The following is a 9273-nucleotide window of genomic DNA, read 5'->3' as shown; positions in this document are numbered from 1 at the left end:
GGACGACGTAGACGTGAGCGCAGAAGGTCCGCAACACCGCGGCAAGGCCTCGGTCCTGGGCCGTCGGGGGTTCCACCGAAGGGGTGGTGCCTCGGATGCCGCTGAGCGCGCTGGGCCTGCAAAGAGCAGACTGCCTCGGGTCTGTCTCAGGTAGCTGTGGCAGGCCTCCTGCAGCCAACCGCCAGGAGACCCGGGGACCAGCCCCCCACCCAACCTAGAGAGAGCAAAGACCAAGTTGTCCTGACTCCAAATCCCCGGAGGAGTTGGAGTTAGGAGCAGGAGCTTGGTCCTGCTTGGGAGAGGAAAAGTTAAGCTTCCAGTAGCCATTTACCTGGCAGAAGTTCTGGTTTATTATGAAACATTTGCTAGAAAAAGTGAGTTAAGGCTGTAAACCATTGGTGCAAAGGAAGCGCCTAACTGCAGGCTTGACTGGGCTATTAATGGGTCACTTAGTGCCGCCAGAGTCAGCTCCCGGCTCCCTGTTCCTGAGACAACCAGGTCTCACCGGTACCTTTTCAAATGTATCATGGATGACTTCTTAAGCACATTAAAGTGGAATTTTGTTTTCCTTTCACATGACAAAGCTGCCCTGTGAGTTATTTATTTATTTATTTTCCCATTAACTACCAAGGGGGAAGTTTCCTACATTTGCAGGGAACAGGTCCCCCACGCACGGCTGAAAGCTAGTGATTCAGGGCAGGCTGTGGACCTCATTCTCAGAGCAAGTGGCTGAGCTGTGCACTGAAGGAGCTACTTTTACCTTGTCTCTGAGACCCACAGTTCACCTGTCTATTGAGCTCTTAAGCATCTAGGCCTGGTCCAGATCTCCTCCTAGAAGAGCTGTGTGTGGGGCGGGGGAGAAGGGTGGTAAAAGGGAAAGGCCTCCAAATGTACAGTTCTGATACTTTGTGGCGAGTTACATCATTTACCTGGACTCCTGCCCTCCAATGAGACACGCCCACTGGCAGTGTTTTTCTGAGATAGGGCTTTAATCATCAGCATTTAAAAAAATTACACTTAATATATAAGTTGTAGTTTGGAAAATTGTTCCCATTTAGAAACAGTATGAATTGAGTAGAAGAGACGACGGGTGACTCGAACTGAAAGGAGAGGAAAGCAGTTGGAGGCTCAAACTCTAGGCTGCCTTAGAAAACTGTGTATTTTAAAAATAGTGCTGTATCCCTGGAGGCCTGGGTAGCCCATGCAAGGGGCTCTTGTGTCCCCAGCCCTCCCCTGTCAGTCCTTGAACACCAGGGAGAAATGGAGTCATTGCACAGTACAGAAACAGCACCCTGAGCCCATCCATCCAGATCTCCACCTCTGTCTGGTGGGCCTATTTGCCCTCTCTTATTACTCCCTCTGTGCCCCCAAAACAATCCCACCATGCCTTAATAACCCATTAGATTCTTCTCATCCATGAAGTTATCTAAACCCTTCCTACTGATGTTTTCAGCCTGTCCCCTGCCTCTAGGAACTACACCTTAAACATATTTATACAGTGTAATATAGCATTCCCTTTTTCTTCCTAGTGAAGGCCAATGTTTGAAGTGGAAAGGGTGAGCAGTTCCCGGCTCTGGCATTTGGCAAGAGCAGCTGGCATAACCCCTCTGAACCTTTTCTGCCCATTTTATAGATGCAAATTGACTAACTGATGTGAGACTGAGGTTTCTGCTCCACAACCTCCCCCTTGACGGCTGCCAAGGTGGTTTGGGCTTGGCGAAGGATGCCAGGGCAGGGCCTTCCTGCCACATGGCTGAGTCTGCAGGTCCCTGGCGTGAAGGGAAGATTGGCATGTGCCTTTGCCCAACATTCAAAGGACACTTATAACAGTATTCCCTTCTTCATAGGCAAAGTTTGAACCTGAGCATCTTAACTATTAGCAGATTTGGGGACCTGAGACCAGCATCCGCATTGCTTTTTCCAAAATGAAAACCAAGTCAGCTAGGAGATTTGAAAGCAGCTTTCTATAGTTTTTCCTGTAGTCAGCTATTCTTCCCCACAGATTTTTCTCATCATGTGATATTGCCTAGCCTACCTCCTCCATGTAAGATTGAGGTTTGGCTGCAGGGGATGAACTCCCGGGCTGAAAACTCTTCATGCCTAACTTCAAGCCATTGGCATTTCTGGTATGCTTTTCGAGGCAAGGCTGGTATGCTTACCCCAAAGAAAGAACAAAGTCCCTGAGAAACCTTCCAGCGGAGCAAAATGGAGTTAAGCAGATGACGCGAATATGCATTCTAGTGGGGCACGCAGACAAGAAAGGAGACAGACCCCAGACTGGTGTGGCTCGGTTGGGTGTCATCCCAAAAGCCAAAGGTCATGGGTTTGATTCCCACTCAGGGCACATGCCTGGGTTCCAGGTTTGGTCCCTGGTTAGGGGGCATGTGACAGGCAACTGATTGTTGTTTCTCTCCCTCTCTCCTTCCCTTCCTGTCTAAAAATAAATAAAATCTTTAAAAAGAAAAAAGAAAGAAAGAAAAGGAGACAGAAGCAGGGCTGTGACTTGCAAACAGGGCGGGCAGGGTGCTGCTCAGAGGGCAGGGCCTGACCCAGGCTGTAAGATGCTGGAAAGGCTTGCAGGGAGGAAGGTAATTCCTGATCTGAGGCTTGGGTGAGTGGGAGACGTCACTTGAGAAGTGGGAGGGGCCTCCTGGCAGAGCCACTGGAGTGTGTATGGGAGAGTACAGCCAGTATCAGGAAATATAAGTCAGCCTGTTTGGTCGGAAGGTGGGAGCTAGGGACTAATTAAATGGCAGAGCTGGAGAAGTCGGTGGGGGTCCACATCACTAAGGGTCTCCTAGGCCATGCTAAAAGAGGAACACTGATTTTCACCTAAAGGCAGCTGAGAGCCATAGAAGGTTTACAAGAAGAGGAGTAACATGAGATTTTAGAAAAAAATCACTCTGCCAGTCACGTGGAGGATGGATGTGCCAGGGGAGACAAGTTGGGGAAAACGCATCACGCAAGCAGTGTTTTTGGAGAAAATCTTCAAGAAGTCATACTTCAGCTGAGAAGTTCAAAGACATATGGAGGTCAGTGGCTTTCAACCTTTTTTTCTTCTCCACAGCCTTTGCTCTAATAAAGCTTACCTCGAAGCCCCACGTGTAAAACTGACAAATGCGGAGCTGCTCAGGTTTGAGGCTGGGTCTCAAGCTCTGCACCCTCTGCCTCCGTCTTAGACAGACATTCCACACACTGGCCTCATGAGGAAGCAAAATTCAAAACCACTGGTGTGGTGGAAAGTTCTCAGCCCAACCTGGGTTCCATCCTGACTACTGACTTGTGAGTGGCCTTGAGCAAATCACTGAGTTACAATTTTCTTATCAGCAAAATGGGAACAATGCAATCTTGCCTGAGGTTTTTCCTGAGGATTGGAGATAAGGGCAACACCTAGTACTGCTGCAGGACACACAGAATATAGGAAATGACAGCTATTGTTTGGAAGAATTGAAAGGTGCTCAGCAGGCTCTGGTGGTGAAACTATTTTACCTGCTAGCCTAGTCTGGGAGGAATCTTGTGGTTCCTGTATTATCCCATCTCTAAAATGTGTCCACACTGATTACAAGTTATTTCCTCTCTGTGCCAGATGAGTGGCTGTTCCTCAAAGGAGATGCTGGTTCCTTTGCTGATTGATGTTCTTCACAAGCTACATTCTTTTACTTTAGACATAATTGTAACAAGCTGTGTTTCCTTATTCTCAACCCACAGAAGTAAAAGCAGCAACTTAGTAAGTGCCCATCAAATATTAAATAGGTTAGATATTGTTCCCAGATAAAGTCATAAATGAGTCAGAACTAAACCTGAAATCCTCTGAAGAGAATAAAAGGATACAAGTGCTTTATCCCTGACCCTATTATCTGTGGAAATGTCTTCCTCCCATTCCAGCCAACATACCCTACATTCCACTCCTAGCCTCCTTGTCTTCCCTCTTTCAAGATGTAACTCATGTTCCCAATCCCGTCTCTTCTCTTTCCTGTATCTTCAAGCTCACCCTCAGTTTAGTTCAGTGCAATAACATTTATTGACTGCCTACTAGCAGGCAGGCTCTCTGGGTGACAAACAGGCCAGCTCTTTTAATTTGTGTGTGTGTGTGTGTGTGTTGACTTTAGAGAGAGGAAGGGAAAGAAACATCAATTTTATTTATTTTTAGAGAGGGGAGGGGAGGGAGAGAGAGGGGGAGAGAAACATGGACGTGCAAGAGAGACAGCAGTCACTTGCCTCTGGCACGTCCCCAACCAGGGACCTGGCCCGAAACCGAGGCACATGCCCTGACAGGGAATCGAACTGGCAACTTTTCAGTTTGTGGGATGATGCCCGACCCACTCAGCCACACTGGTCAGAATGAAACACCAATTTGTTGTTCCACTTTTTAATGCATTCATTGGTTGATTCCTGTATGTTCTCTGGGTATCAAACCTGCAACCTTGGCATATTGGGAGGATCCTCTAACCAACTGAGTTACCCAGCCAGGGCTTTCCTCACCTGTTAATCACTCCTCAACTCTATGCATTTTGGTTTCTGCCTCCATCATCCCAGTGCAATTGCTTCCTCCTCAAAGGTCTCTTGTGATAATCTCCCATCTGCAAGTCCTTATCTTAGTTCACTTTTTGGCCTCACTGGTCAGTATTGGCTACTTCTTCCTTGAAACTCTCTTCTCTAGTCTTCCATGACCCCCTACAGTTTTAATTCCTGGTGTTTATCAGGCTGAATTCCCAGAAAATTCTCTTTTCACTCTATATTCTCTCCCTATTTCATCCCTTCCCTACTCACCCTTCCTCGCTCTGCTCCAGCCACACAATCCTCCTTGTGTTCCTTGAAAGAGCCATGTTCTTCTAAACTCTGGGATTCTTACATACTGTTGCTTCTCTAGAACACTCTTCCCTGTATTCCTTGATCCCCTTCACCTGGCTCACTACCACTTATCCTTCAGATGTCAGTTGAAATGTCACCTCCTTGGGGAAGTCTTCCCTGTCCCTCAAGCTAGGTTAGCACCTCACCCGTTTTGTTCTTCATAGTCCTTAACACACTTGAGAAATTATTCAAGCAATTATTAGATTAATATCTTATCCGCCCCAATTAGACTTAAATTCCACGAGGACAGAGACCAAGTCTATCTTATTGACCATAGTATCCCTAGTTCCTGGTAGATAGAAGGTGCTCAATAAATAGGTATTGCTTGGCCATGGAATCATAGATTTGACCTCGAAAGCACGAGTATCATTGAGATATGTCACCTTGGCTAGGCTACAGTCCCACCTGTGGACTGCCCATGCCTGTGAGGTCGAGTATGCCCTTCCTGAAAGCCTGCCCTATGAATTCCTACTTTGCCTAGTCTGGCCTCACTGTCACAGAAGACAATTCCTTACCACATATCTCTTAATGTATATCTTCTACTGACCCTGCTTCTCTGATTGAACCCTGACTCATACAAAAAGCAACCATGGCCCTGGACTGCAGTGGCTCAGTGGATTGAGTGCCAGCCTTTAAACCAAATGGTCACTGGTTCAATTCCCAGTCAGGGCACATGCCTGGGTTGCAGGACGGGTCCCCAGTTTGGAACGTGTGAGAAGCAACTATCGATGTATCTCTCACACATCAATGTTTTGTTCCCTCCCTTCATGTCTCTCTAAAAATAAAAAAATTAAAACATTTTTAAAAATCACCACTATGTTACACCAAAATGTTAAATTTATGATCAAACTTTATTCACATGTAACAGAACTAGCACCCAGATCTTGGTTCCTAATACCATTCTTACAATGAAGTAAGCTAGAGAAAAAGAAAATGTTGTTTAAAAAATCATAAAGAGCCCTGACTGGTGTGGTTCAGTGGACTGAGTGCTGTCCTGCAACACCAAAGGTTGCTGGTTCGATTCCCAGTCAGGGCACGTGCCTGGGTTGTGGGCCAGGACCCCAGCTGGTGGTGTGCGAGAGGCAACTGATCGATGTACCTCTCACACATCATCAATGTATCTGTTGCACATTGACGTTTCTCTCCCTCCCCATTCCTTTCCTTCTCTCTAAAAATAAAATTTTTAAAAAATCATAAAGAAAATACATCTGCAGTATTTATTGAAAAAAAAATCTGCTCTTCAATGGTCAACTGCACAACCAAGACTGAAATCTTGATCCCTCTGCCCTCCCACCAGAAAACTATTCTTCTTATGGTCTTTCCCTCTCAGTAAATGATACCACTATCTACCCTGTAGCCCAAGCCAGGACCTTGGGTGTCATCTTTGCAAATTCCCTTTATTCTTCCCTACACTCAGTCAGTAGCAAGTCTTGTTGATTCTATTAAATCTTATCTGTCCATTTCTTTCTGTCCCCACTGCCTCTGCCCTAGCTCTGGTCACCATGATTTGTCGCACGGACTACAAACCATGGCCACTTACCAGTCTCTACCTCTAGCATACCCCGCCCCACTCCCAACCAGCCCAGTCTCAGCAGTCCACCGCTAACCTCAGTGATTTCTCCCACCCAAACTGGAGAGGCCACAGTCCAATTCTGAACCCTTCAACGTTTCTCTATGCTTCAGGGTACAATCCGAGCTCCCTCTCAAGGCTTAGAGGCTCCCCACGATCTGGCCCCAGCCTGTCTCTCCAGCTCACCCTCTCCATCATTATCACTAGTTTCCTGTAGGCACCTTCTCCCACCCGCCCCCAACACATTCCCTTTCTGCACTGCCAGTGACTTTCAATTCCCTAAATCTCCCAGCTTTCTCTTGACTGTGCTTTTTTGCAGTCCATTCTCTCAGCATAGGATATGACATATGCTGTACTCTACCACACCCCAGACCTAACTCCTATTCAGCCTTCAGGGCTTAGCTTGCTATTCTTCAGCTCCCTCATGCATGTTCAGGGCAGGTTCCCAAGGACCTATGTCTTCCTTTCCACAGCACTCAACTCTGGGAGTGGAACTGTTCACACACTCGCCTGCCCGCTGTAGCCTGTGGCCCATGAAGATGGGGGCCTGTTGACATGACTCAAGGCTGCAGCTCTGCACCCAGCATGCGGCACTCAGCGCAGTGTGATTGCCCTGTAGTCTGTAATGGCTGTTTGTGGAATGGACAAGTGGGAGATGGAGGCAGCTGACCTTGAATTTATATCCACAGGTAAGGCTTTCTGATTAAACTAATAGTTGTTGTTTTATAGCTCATTCACCTTCTGTTCCATGCCCTCCTCCCATTGGTGAGCCCTGTGAAACACTTTTAATGACCACCGTATCAGACACACATTTAGAGAATTACAAATGTAGCATTGAGGTTCATGATTTTAGAAGCAACTTCCCCATTTCAAATAGAAGGAAACGGAAATCCTAAAAGCTGAAGTGGTTTGTTAGCAGCAGATTCACTGTATCTAGAGATATGTGAGTTCAGAACACTTCCCTTGGGCCCTATAAATACTCCTCTCTCATTGTGCTTATATTACCATATGATAATGATCTGTGTGTCTATATGTAAAACTGGGACTCAGCCTCAGATTTCTTGATTCCAGTATTCTTTTCCATTTTTACACCACGCTGTGACAGATTAAAGATGACCACAGTTCTTTGATGCTCTTTCAAATGACAGGTGGGATTTATATCCCCTTCCTTTGAATCCAGGTGGGTTCTGCAACTGCTTAGATCACTAAAATACAGCAAAAGAGATATATATTTGGCAGCCCAAGCTGAAAATGTGAGATCCCTTCTAAAAATGTATTTTATTTATTTTTATTTCTTAAAAAGATTTTATTTTTTTAGAGAGGGGAAGAAAGGGAGAAAGAGAGGGAAACATCAATCTGTGGTTGCATCCCGCACGCCCCCTATGGGGACCAGGCTTGCAACCCAGGCATGTGCCTTGACTGGGAATCAAACCAGTGACCTTTTGGTTTGCAGGCCAGAGTTCAATCCACTAAGCCACACCAGCCAGAGCTATTTTTTATTTTAAAAAATTTTTATGTATTGATTTTGGAGAGAGAAAAGAAGGAAGAGAGAGAAACACTGATTTATTGTTCCACCTATTTATGCATTCATCAGTTGCTTCCTGTATGGGTCCTGACTGGGGATCAAACCTGTAAGCCTGATGTATCAGGATGATGCTCTAACCAACTGAGCCCCCTGGCCAGAGCACTCCTAAAAATGTATTAAGAATTTCAAGATGGTAGTGTGTGCTTCAGCAGCACATGTACTAAAATTAAAATGATACAGAGAAGGTTAGCATAGTCCCAACACAAAAATGATATACAAATTTGTGAAGTGTTCCATATTTTTAAGCCATGGAGATATAGTGTACAGCACAAGGAATATAGTCTATAATATTGTAATAACTTTGTACAATGACAGATGGTTACTAGACTTAGTGTGGTGATCATATCATAAGATACATAAATGTTGAATCAGTGTGCTGTACACCTGACACTAATATCCTATTGTATGCCAACTATACTGTTAATAATTTTTAAAATACTTTATTTATTTTTAGAGAGAAAAGGGGGAGGGAAAAAGGGAGAGAAACATCAATATGAGAGAGAAATATCGCTCAGTTGCCTCTCCTGTGCGCCCCTACTGGAGACCAAATCACAACCCAGGTATGTGCCCTGCCCGGGAATGAACTGGAGACATTTCATTTTGGGGCACAACGCCCAACCCACTGAGCCACACAGGTCAGGGCTATTAATAATTTTTTTAACTGTCAAGATGGTAAAATCAGGGCATCAAACTAAGCACAGGGCCATGTGAGTGCACAAGCCAGACACCCATGAAGTTGGTCCTGGTGCCAGTTTCAGGACCCAGGTTTTAAAAGACTGGCCCTTTCAATTCCTGGCTCTTGGGACATGCAGTCAAGCCAGCTGCCAAGTAAACAGTTGACTCCCCTGAGAGCACCAAGCCGTGAGAAGCCCAAGCAAGCCACATGGAGGGGCCCGGGAGGATAAGGTGCCATGTGGAGAGAGGCCAGAAAGTACCAAGGTGCCCAGAACATGAGTGAAGAAGCCACCTTGGGAATGGGTCCTCCAGTCTTTGCAACCTAGCCAAGTCCTGCCCAAGTTCCTGGCCCAAAAATGTGATGGAAAAAAAATGTTTGTTTTAAGCTGCTAAATTTTGGGATACTTTGTTACTCAGCAATAAATGATGGAAAAATATACTGCTTCTAGTGTTCTTCAAAATGTCAGTTACTAAGTCCTGACAATACACCAAGCACTTTAAATACACAGTCTCATTTAATTGTCACAGCCAGAGTGTAGAGCAATGTTATTAATCCTTATTTCACACATAGTCAGGGAGGTTCCTAAAGTCA

General features: G+C 45.7%; 1 non-coding gene across 1 annotated transcript; it reads left to right on the top strand.

The window, feature by feature from the left end:
• Positions 1-8146: 8146 nt before the first annotated feature.
• LOC129076169 (U6 spliceosomal RNA) lies at positions 8147-8249 on the top strand. The gene has a single exon (XR_008529724.1). It is a non-coding gene; the product is annotated as a U6 spliceosomal RNA (small nuclear RNA).
• The last annotated feature ends 1024 nt before the right edge of the window (positions 8250-9273 follow it).

The sequence above is a fragment of the Pteronotus mesoamericanus genome, unplaced genomic scaffold (genome assembly GCF_021234165.1).
Source record: "Pteronotus mesoamericanus isolate MK-2021 breed Mesoamerican mustached bat unplaced genomic scaffold, CSHL_Meso_final contig_57, whole genome shotgun sequence".
NCBI classification, from domain to species: Eukaryota; Metazoa; Chordata; class Mammalia; order Chiroptera; family Mormoopidae; genus Pteronotus; species Pteronotus mesoamericanus.
This window is presented reverse-complemented; position numbering and strand designations above follow the sequence as displayed.